Source organism: Euleptes europaea, chromosome 12, assembly GCF_029931775.1.
Source record: "Euleptes europaea isolate rEulEur1 chromosome 12, rEulEur1.hap1, whole genome shotgun sequence".
Classification (NCBI taxonomy): domain Eukaryota; kingdom Metazoa; phylum Chordata; class Lepidosauria; order Squamata; family Sphaerodactylidae; genus Euleptes; species Euleptes europaea.
Genome location: NC_079323.1, coordinates 30,917,695 through 30,929,814, shown reverse-complemented (window position 1 = coordinate 30,929,814; position 12,120 = coordinate 30,917,695).

Genomic DNA, 12,120 nt, shown 5'->3' with positions numbered 1-12,120 from the left:
AGCTCTGCCCCCAGGAACACCCCAGGAATGCCTCCCAGGACACCTGTGTACGGACTTGTGCTGCTCAAACACTGCCGGGAGGCGGTGCCTGTGTCCGAGCCCCGCACTGCTGCATCACGTCCCAGTGCAAGCATGGATGCCACCCGTGACAATGTAAATACCCCTTATCCCAGGTTAAATTAGCACTTACACCGCCATGGGGTCACGCTGGCTCCTAAGAAGCTTTGGCCTCCCCCCTTTAGGAATGCAGCCTTATTTGACAATATCTGTAAAACTGGAAATCATATTATACACTCCAAATACTTTCAGGTCTGGCTCCGAAAACTGTTCCAGAGAACTTGGGCACTCCTAGTGGGATCTGTGACTTCTGAATAGTAGGTCTTCATGCTATATTTCAACCAGTTGACTTTTGTTTTTGCAAGGAATGAGACGGTGGTCACTGGATTGGAGTACTTCAGATGAGAGCTGGGGAAAATCTTTTTTTTTTTTTTTTTAGAAGATTTTCTTTACATAAAAAACTCAAGAACGCTACCGGAGTAGAGCAATTGTCAATCTAGCTCTGCCTCCTTTTCCCTGTCCCTAAGAGGCCGAAAAAGAAGGTACACAAAGTCCAAAGGATCCCCTGTTAATGTCCCCCAGTAACTATATACTGTAGAGGTTTTGTGGTTACCGAGAGTCCATAGAATACTACTCTTCAATGGATCTGGTAGATGTTCTCAAATACCATAATTTGGAAACATACCAAATGTACCACAACAGACTGATGTGAGACATTTTATGATTATGGGAGGAACATACTTTTTATTGTGCAGGATTCTCTTAATAGTTCTCCCCTCTACATACTGAACAATATAAGATTACATGATAAACAAAAAAAGTTTCTTATATGCATAGAAATTCATATTTTGACAGATTTTGATTTTGCTACCACCCTCAGAAGAAAACTATACTTAGAAAACTACATGTACTATATGTAGTTTATATACTATAGAGCTGTCTGAAAAATAACTCAAAATATCAATAATTAACCCATCACTAAATAACTGCAACTCTACAGTTAGCTAGTAATCTCTGTGGGACACAATATGTAGTGTTCCACAGGGATCTTTCAGTGATAACACTATGGTCATTTGTGCATGGGAGTTTTACCTAAGGTTTGTTGCTGGCTGGACCCATACTTTCCAGTTGGGAATCTCTGCACCAGCAGTCTCCAAACTCAAATCAAGTCCCACCCCTTTAAGTGCTGCTTTGTAATTAGCTTACTTCGCAGTGCTCACTGTGAGAGAAGATCCCCCCCAAACCCAATTGCCACATAAAAAAGCATTTTAAGAACAAAAAAACAATAAATGGAACAATCTGAAAGAAATTGGGGGTGGGGAGAAATCCAAGCCTCGGTTTTAAAAAGCCTTTCTTTTGCTCAGAAAGAGCTCCGAGAAAGCAGGAAGCAGGAAGTATTTGAATCCTTGCCTCTTTACATGCTTTACATGCTTTGTGACTGGCTGTGAGAGAAGCCCAGCTTCTGTTTCCCCTGCTTTGCCTTCTGCATGGAGATTTCAGCCGGGCTGAGCTCAGGGGAGAGGGAAGAGTCAGGTTAACAGAGGAATGGGAAGACCCGAACATTGCGAGGGCTGGCAGCGAGGTCATTTCTAATGGATGGAAAACTCATGCAGAACTCCAAGGAACAACCGAGTCAGACTGGGGGCGAACGTGCGTCCAAGTACCCATGCATAAATGTCCTATATTAGTAAACGTCTTGGAAAAAGAAATGAAGACTGTTGAAATCTGCAGATTATACAAATTTGGGAGAAACTTTCAGCAGTTCAGCTAAAATCTGAAAAAATCAAACACTTCCAATTTTGAATTAAGTAAAATTAAAGACACAAATTCAAGGACAATCACAAGAAGAAAAATTGACTAAGCTCAAGCACAAATGAGAAGGATCTACACATTTTAATATATTGCAGTCTTTATGAATCGGTAATGTGTTGTTGCTTGAAAACAGTAAATGTCATTTGGGGTGTTATTACTTGAAGGAATGCATTCAAGTCATAGGATTGGATCTTATGGTGCCCTTCTGTCAATGCAGAACCAGCTTCTTCAATGGTACAGATCTTGTTTTTGTGGAGGAGGGGAGGCTCCTACTGCAGACTCTCTGTTGGCCCCCTACACTGTCCTTCTGGTCCACCAACAGAAGGCAAAGAAGGCTGCAGCAAGAGCAGAAAAGCTGCCACCAAGACATTCATCAGAACAACCTGTGAAGAGCAAGTTGCAATGACTGAAGACGCAGAACACGGGATTAAGGATGGTTACCAGCTTAACTGTGGTTCTAGTTGAAGTTCAGCGTTCAGCCTTCATTTTTCATTTTTCTAAATTGAAAAGCCCCAAACCCTTCAGTCTCCCAAGAAAAGAGGCTCCAACCTGTTAACTAATTTAGTCACCATCTTTCATAGTGTAACAAGCTTAGAATGCATGAATGGTCCTTATAGGATTAAACCTAAAGTCTCATGCCTTGGGAAAAATCAGTCCATGACAAAAGAGATGATAATGTTTTTTCAGGGGCTGCATATCCCCCCTTAAGGAGTTTTCTAGCAGACCACCAGTGCTTAGGGGAGGTAAACCCCACCTTGGCTGAAGAAGAGAGGGGGCAGAGATAGGTGTAAATAAATTAATCTTTAGATTGAGACTGAGAGAGACAGAGAGAAATATTGACTGTTATGAGTTGGCTGAAGCACCTGGGGGTGCAATACCACTCTTTTCTCTGGGATCTGATGTAGGTAGTGGATCTTTTCTCTCACAGCATTCTACAAAGTAAGCCAATTACAAAGCAGCATTTAAAGGGGCAGGGACTTGATTTGAGCTTGGAGACTGCTGATGCATAGATTCCCAACAGGAAAGCATGGGCCCAACAAGCAATGAACCTCAATCAATCAATCAATCAATCGTATTTATTACGGTCCATGACCAGCAAAAGCAATGAACTTCAGGTAAAACTTCCATGTATAAATGACCTATGAGGTCCTTTTGCTTGCAGCATGCTTAAAGTATGCTTGCTGCATACACTTTCTTCTCTATGAGCACACAGAAAAACAAAAGCCAAAAGATTACATCATACTGATTATTATGTATTTCTGGAAGGTAGAGGTATAACATAAAAAAAACCCCTTAAGGATGTTTTTGTGCTCTTCCTGCCCCCCTCCTTGTGCTTCATTTTCTCCAATGATAGTGATGCTGGTTTAAATTAGGTAGAGAGGCAGCTATGCATGAGAGACTGCACTCAGCAGGTTCTATCAGTCAGAAGTCAAGGATACATGTCCATGATTTATCATGCTTTTCATGGTAATTAGCCAGAGTGCCATTTTGCTTCCACTAACATCACTCTGCTTTTTTTTTTTACCTTTGGTCTTTTTCCCCTGCATTACATTTACATATTTCTCAGCCTCTCATCCCATAATATGTTTTATTTATGAATACAGACCTTCCTGATCATACCTTTAATGTAAAGGAGATTGTAATTAGTGTGTCTGTCTGCCGGCTTAATCCCTTTCCTACATTATACGCAAAGAAGTTAAGGGTAAGTAACAGTTTACAGTCAATATTGGGTTTAATTATGCTTAATGAGAGTTACTGTCTCTCTTTACAAACTACGTCTAGGAGTACAACTCCTAGATGAGTTTCTTTTCCATCCTAGATCTGATATTTTAACAGTGACACAGAGTATTCCATGTACAGCACTATAAAATTCATTCAGGTGCAGTATACAAGTGAGGCACCGATCCAGCCAAGAGGCCTGGAGACCCAGTGAAGAATATAAACAATGGTATCCTTGTGTGGAGGAAACAATGGTATCCTCGCTTATCTTGCACATTCCTCTGTGAAGCGTTTACTAAGAAAAAGTTGTCCTTCCAGCCTATATTGATACTCCCTGAAATAATCAACTGTGAAAAATAACACCCACCATTCAGTACATTAAATTCCACAGACAGACAACGCTTCTTATCCCGCTTCTCTCTATGAGCACTATACTAAACAGATTTTACATTTAACAGTATTTAATCATACACTTCCAGGGTAATTCCCCCCCCCACCCGCCGCCAAAAGAACACTGATGTAGTATCAAGATCTAGCGCATTGTACTGATGCAACAGATAGCATGTTCCCAACTTTAGTGTTAATTTGGCCATGACACAGACAGAGGGGGAAGGAAAGCAAATGATAGCTGCTGCCAGAATCGCCATTGCTTCTCACTCACCTGCCGGAACAAACCAGCAGCCACCACCGCTAGAGCTGGAGCAGTACCCATTCACTTGCTTGCCTCCTTCTTCTAGTTGGTGGCTGCCGCTCCAAACAGCCACCGCTACTCACTTGATTGAGTGAACACGAAAGCCAGTGCTGTTGCCTGCCCCTTGATGATCTGGTCTTCACATAAGATGATGATATGCATGCTAATAGGGACAAGCAAACCTAGTCCTTACGAGAAGGGGCAATGCCAGCATAGCACCACCCAGAGGTTATGCTGTAATTCACGGGCACACCATGGTTGCACATCCTCCCAAGGACTTGGCAACTTCCCAGCAAATCTTAATGGCCTTAACCATACTTCCCTAAGTTACCTTGAGTTGCCTGTTTTCTTTTTCAACACCCCTGAGTATTTTAGATTGCGAGTCTTTGGTATAGAAATTGAATATATTATTGTATATAATAATATGTACATAAGGTATTATTTCCTGAATCCTATAGTGAAAGCAAGGGGAAGGGGCCACAGCCCTTTACAGGCCTGTTTTGGCCTTTGAGGGGAGGACTCATTGGGGCCAGGCCTCGCTAGGGTTGCCAACTCCAGATCTGGAAACTCCTGAAAATGTGGTTGAAGAAAGCAGAGTCTAGGAGGGGAGAGGCCTCAGCTAGAAATAATGACATAGAGTTCACCCTCCAAAGCAGTCATTTTCTCCAGTGGGACAGATCTCAGTTGTGTGGAGTTCAGTTGTAATTCTGGGACATCGCCAGATCCCACCTGGAGGTTGGCAAACCTAGGCCTGGCAGCAACTTCTAGGTGACTTGATCCTACCCAACTTGCATAATTCAACTAGGCCTGTCTGTTAGCTACTGTTCAATAACAGCCATCCTATGAAAGCCAGTGTGGTACATTGGTTAGACCTTCATAGTAGGGTCTGGGAGACCCAGGTTAAATTTCCCATCTTGCTGTGGAAGCTCATTGGGTGATTTTGGACCAATCACATACTTTCAGACTAACTTACCTCACAGGATTTTTGTGTGGAAAAAAAGGAGGAGAGGAGAATAATGTAAGCTGGTTTAGTCCCCACCGTGGAGAAAGATGGGATAAAAATGAAGTAAATAAATAATAAATATGGCTGAAGATGGGACGCAGATAAAAGGTAGGCTGGTGAATGGCTGAGAAGGAATGAGGTAGGGTGAGGAGAAAGGCTATGGGGACTGCTAGAGGGAGGGAAAGAGGAAATAGTGTGCAGAGTGGGTAGAGGGGAAGTGAGGTGCCACCCCACAAGTCCTTCAGTTTTCACTACCACACAAGTGGGCCTGGCCCAGTGGCTGGCATCACAAAACTGGCCCACAGTTTTCCTAGGTAAGGGCTGCGGGGGGGGGGGGAGCTTAAGACAGAGAGGCAGGTAACAGTAGGCTGGCTGTTGGGTGGGAAGGAAATTGGGTTGCCAACTCTAGGTGAGGAAATACTGGAAGATTTGAGGGGTGGAGCCTGGAGAGGGTGGGGTTTGAGGAGGGACCTCAAAAGGGTATAATGCCAGGAACCCTCCAAAGCAGCTATTTCCTCCATGGGTACTAAAGGTTGCCAACCCCCAGGTGGGTTCTGGCGATCACCCCGAATTACAATTGATCACCAGGTGACACAGATCAGTTTCCCTAAAGAAAATGGATGCTTTGGAGGGTGGACTTTATGGCACTATACTCTGCTGAGGTCGCTTACGTCCCCAAAACATGCCTCCCAAGGCCCTACCCCCAACGCTTCAGGAATTTCCCAACCTGGAGCTAGTAAGGAGAGAAGGAAGCAGGAAAAGGGGAGAGTCTATGGGGGCTTCCAGAAAAGGGAAAGAGGAAATAGTGGGTGAGGTAGAAATGAGTTGCCTCTCACTTGTACCTGGTATAATTCTACTGCAGACATGAACTCTTGGCAAGTAGTAACTTAAAACATAACATCCTTTCATAAACTCCTGTTTTCAGATTAGAGGAGTCCAAATTTAAACAAAGACGTGAAAACAAAGAAAGCTTTGTCCTCAGTTTGAGAGCAATGTTTTAAATTTTATTTTTGTTTGGTTTTGTAGTTTTGTGACTTGCACGTGCATGTAAAGTGCCATCAAGTCACAGCTGACTTATAGTGACCCTGTAGGGTTTTCAAGGCAAGATACTTACAGAGGTGGTTCGCCATTGCCTAGCTCTGCATAGAGACCGTGGAATTCCTTGGTGGTCCCCCATCCAAATACTTACCAGGGCCAACCCTGCTTAGCTTCCAAGATTTAATGAGTTTGGGCTAGACTGGGCCATCCAAGTCAGGGCATCTTAGACACTGTGAAAGCAAGCTCTGTAATCATATTTTGCATTTTCTCTTTAGCATTGTTGTACTTTTTCTTTAAGTATATACGAAACTGCTCCTTCTGTGGGTACTTTCTATAAACAATAAATATTAAAATTTTGGCTTCATCAACCTACTGGCCTGTCAGAGTTCTATTTTATCAATCAAAGAGATAAAATTAAGATGTCAAAATTATTTCTCATCTTCAAGGCTGGCTGATTTTTAAAATTATTTTCTTAAGTATAATAGAGAATAAAATCAGCATTTGGTTAAAATGTGCTTAGTCTCAGAAATGTTCTCTATGTGGAGCCATTTAGTTAAAATAGTTATACTCCCCATTTCCAGTTGTTAAAGAAAGGAAAAGCAGCAGCCCCACCCTAAAACACATTCAGTAACAAAGATTGGTAACATACAAATCACGATTCTGAAAGCAAATTTAAAATTGCTATCCTGAAACTTGTATTTGACCAGAGTCTTTATATTAATCCCATAGGTATTTTTTGTGGCTCATAACACAACTATTTTAAATATATGGTCTGGTTTTTAGTTTAGAAGGACTAAAGTGTTCTCTTAGGTAAATTTCTGACATGGGATGGGATGAGTCTAGTCACTGCTGGGTCTGTATAATGTGAAATGAGTGACACATTGCAACCAACATTTTGTCAGGCATATGAAACACAGATCAGGAATCTATAGTTCACTCTTTAGCCAGTGAACATTCCATAATAAGTAGTCATCTAGACCACAACATTTGAATGCCTTTTTCTACTGAGAAACTAGAAGTACAGCAAGATGTCCTTTGCCTCTGAACCTTTACATGAGAATCCCCCTCCCCAACCGAAACCCTGAAATACAATGTATTTTGTATTTTGAATACTATGAATTTTATCTGTTCCAATTATTACTGAATTTTATACGAGTGTACGAAACAGAAAAGCATTGCTCTGTGTTGACAGCTGGTAAAAAGACTAATAGACCGAGGTAAAATGTCCTTACAGTTTTCATCAAGGAACCTTTACAGAATGGCAAGGATAAAAAGAAGAACCTACCATAATTCTTAGTCACTGAACACCAAGAACACACACATGAAATACTGGGTATGTTAGCCTCAGGTAATCCAAACATTATTTACAGATCACAACCATGATTTCCTTGAGCCTGAGCTCAAAACACAAAGCCAAGGCAAAATAACACCTGAGTTCCGGCTCTGGTGAATCTCATCACTAGTTTTTCACCCAAGCTGATCCCAAAACAAGCAACTACACAAAGTGATAGCTACCATCTGCTTTCCTCTATGCCACTGATTGCTCAGGGAACAGTCCATTGCTCCAATACTTGGCTCAAGATTGGCCCAGTCAGGTACCTATTATTTATTTTATATGAATACCACATAATTTAACATATACACTGCAGAACTGTAGCACCACTGCCACACTTCATTTCTTGAGTTAAAACTGTACAAATTAATTGGCCACTAGGTAGGTGCTGGAAAGCACAGCAACTAAACTATGCACATTGTTAAAGCTACTCTAAGGGAGACTGGAGAGAAGAGAAAATGTCAAACTTTCTCCATAAAAAGTAATATATTCTCTTTAGCTCTTGTAAGAGTTGCAAGTTCAACTACTGCCATTTCTTATATAATCCAGTGGGCTCTTCTTTACACTTATGTTCCACAGGGTTACTGTCCAGTACTTTCTACTCTTTGCCATCACATCCTTGTGACCATATCCACCCTGCATATCACAAGCATAGATTTTTATGAATTCACTCAAGACTGGCTAGTGTGTTCTGTAATGAGCATGTAAACATGGAACTGCTAGGGATCTTGGGCTGCAAGGATTCCATCACTGCATCCTCTGGAGTTCAGAAGCAAGCAGCTAGGGATAATCAAATGGGTTGAAGACAGTGGGGCTACTGTATCCTTTTTGCTTGGATTACAGCCAGCACAGTACAGGATACAAGAAATAAAGAGCCATTGAATACTGTGTATACTAGGTCTGAAGAACAAAATAGCTGTGGTTGCACTAGCTGATGACTGATGCTGGGAGAATGGAAAGCTAAATATAACCCCATTAATTCTCATTGATCTATCAGCACATTCAAAACTGTTAATCACAATATTCTTTTGACACATTTGTCAGGACTGGAGGGTATTCTCTTTCAGTGGTTTTACTCTTATCCTAGAAATAAATCCCAGGGAATATGTTTAGAGAGGTCTTTTTTCATGGGACTTCAATAATAGAATACTATACAGTTTAAGGTTATCTCCCTTTCTTTTAGAATCATACAGTTGGAAGGGGCCATACAGGCCATCTAGTCCAACCCCCTGCCAATGCAGGATCAGCCTCGAGCATCCCTGACAAGTGTTTGTTCAGCTGCTGCTTGAAGACTGCCAGTGAGACATTTCAGCCTGTGAGCAGTTGCCTACATTCCCTAAGTAGTGGTCATTGTTGTAACCCCTCCCCCCAATTTCCTACCTCAATTAACTAGCCTACTATTCATGGCAGGTAAGTCAGTAGCAGCCACATGAGCTGCCTTGGTGGCCTCTTCTCATAAAACAGCCCTGTCAGTGACTGGAAGTTCAATTTTTATTTTTTTAAAGTTATAAAATAAAAGTCAGCAAGATGTTTTGCCAGCAAAACTAAATAGTTTATCAGTGTTTCTCCAAGCTTTATCATACTAGAAAAAAGGTTTTCAGTAGTGGCCAAGTTCATTTTAGGCTATCCTATGTACTGTTTACAGGATGTTTACATATTAATAACACCCTGTCCCCATTATACATAGCAACATTATTGACACAGCCTATCTAGAATTACTCTAGTTGCATCAGTTATTTTAACAGTAGTTACCGAGTACTGATGCTAATAGATGTGGTTATGGTGTCACTGATTCAACAGATGGTAACAGTGTCTATCAACAGAAGATACAGCCTATGACTTCCTGAAATACATGCTGAAGTTAGTTTGAGAAGAACTCCAGCTACTTCTACTTAACTACACTTAGAGGAAACTTTTGGGGCATTATTATCACTGAGCAAGTATCAGAGATGAGCAGATCCAGCTACCTTGGCTTAACAAGAAAGTTTGCACACACACCCACCCCGACAGAGTGTATATCTCTAAATGTATGTAGAATAAATTATCAGGATTTGTTCTTACCATATGGAAGGTTCCTCCCCCATGTTTTCTGGAAACTTAGCAAGCAGATAATCTCTATTGTTGTCATACTACCTCTGTACTTCCTCACATGACCTGCTTTCCCCCAACAAAAACCATCCTTCAACTGGAACGGGAAAATTACTGTTGCTTCTAAGTGAACAATTTGCCAAACCCACTATGCAAGTTGCCCCGCCCTGCAGACATTTATTCTGACCTTAGTTAAGATTTCTGCGCCTTTCTGCATAGCTATATGATGGCCCGCATTGTAGCAGCAGTTTAGTGGGATATGCTTATACATCAAAAACCATGACATAACGTATACGCATAAACTATGTGAGCCCCCCCCCGAACTTGGCCGGGGGGGGCTGAGCCCCCCCCCCCGGGCATCCAGTGCCCACAGTAGGGACTAAGCTACAATGGCAGCTGAAGCACAGTCCTGTCCTACTTTCCTGTTGTATCATATTACAATTTCCATGATTCTTTGGGGCTTTGTTCCTGTTTGCTAGTATGTATTTGTGTGTTTATTAAGAATTTATACATTGCCTTAAGAGACCTATTCCAAACAAAGGATCTTGCCACTGAACTCTATAGGTTTGTTCTCACCCACAACTACTTCAGGTTTGGTGAGGAGTTACACCTTCAAATCAGTGGCACAGCCGTGAGCACCCACATGGCTCCACAGTATGCCAACATTTTCATGGCAGATGTAGAACAGTGTTTTCTGAACTCCTACCCATGGGCACCTCTCCTTTACTTGAGATTAATTGATGACATTTTCTTTGTCTGGACTCATGGCAAAGAAGCCCTCAATAGATTTCACCAGGTTTTCAGCAACTTCCACCCCACTATCACTCTAACTATGAATTTCTCTGAACAAGAAATAAACTTCCTGGATGCCAAAATATGGATAAACGAAATTGCAAAGTCAACGCACTTCTTTATTGGGATATTATTCTGTTGATGACCAGCACATATGTATAGGATGGGGAAAATAATCAGCTATTTGCTCTCTGGTATCTTTCATCTCTCCCCAGATGAGGCGTTTTTTTTTACCCGGCTCTCTTTTGATTGAAGTTCTAAAGTGATTTCTTCTTCCACTGCTTTATCAGTAATGGGCAATGGTAATTTTAATAAGTCTCAACACCAAGAAATGTTACTCTTTCCTGTTCTGTTGAAGGGAAAGAAGTAAAATAATGCCATGAGAACAAAAATACAGGGCACAATTCTGCCAAAGTTAAACACCTTTAAATCTCACTGATTTGAACTGGACTGTTAAGCATGTACTTAAATATCTGCCATAAAAGTCCATATACCGTATTTTCCGGCGTACAAGACAACTGGGCGTATAAGACGACCCCCCATTTTTACAGTTAAAATTTAGAGTTTGGGATTGTCCCGAGTCCGCGGCCTAGGGTCGGCCCTCAGGACTGCGCCCCAACCCCGCGGCCGCCCCCAGACCTCCTGGAGTGGCCCAACCCGAGTCCGCGGCCTGGGGCCAGCCCTCGGGACTGCGCCCAACCCCGCGGCCACCACCGGTCCTCCTGGGGCGGCTCAACCCCCGGGGACATGGACAGAGCGGAGGCGGCTCCCCAGGGAGATTCTCCAGTCCGGCTTGGAATTGAGCATCCGGCGTATAAGACGACACCCGGCGTATAAGACGACCCCCGACTTTTGAGAAGATTTTCCTGGGTTAAAAAGTAGTCTTATACGCCAGAAAATACAGTAACTTAAAAGTTTTTCTTTGGCTGGATGGTGCCCACAAGACTGGATCTCAAGGCGCTTTTCTATTGACAAAGAATCTGCTGCCATTCATGGGAAGAACCCCTTCTATTCACAGAATGCACATCCATTAATAGGAGGGCATCTTTTGATCTGACCCCTGGAGACTACACCTCTCTAGTTATGCAATCTACCTGTTAATGGGTACACAAACAATTCACCATTGTAAATATTTTTGCAGAAATTTAAACATTTAAAACTCAAAATAAAGGAATTGAAAAAAGGTTCATATTTGTACATTGGGGGTTTAAAACAAAAATGCTCATAAATACATAAACTAGCTATGAAGACTTTTTAAAAGAACCTATATTTTGAAGCCAGTTATATAGCCTCAGGTCTGACCACTGGACTGCACTCATCAAGGCTCCTTTAATTAACTGTATAGGAAATTAAACACAAAGTAAGCCCCACAAAAATTAAACTGAAAAGGCATGGGAAATTAGGAGTCTGCATTTTCCATCCCTGCAGGCATTCAGAAATCTTGAAAGCCATGAGGAAGGTTGATTAGAAGAGTTTGGAAAACTAGAAGTCTTCTTCCCACGGCACTCACATGACTGCTAGCCCCTGGTACAGAGCATACATTGCCACTCTGTCTTATGCACCTATTTATAATTTCCTGCAATGTTC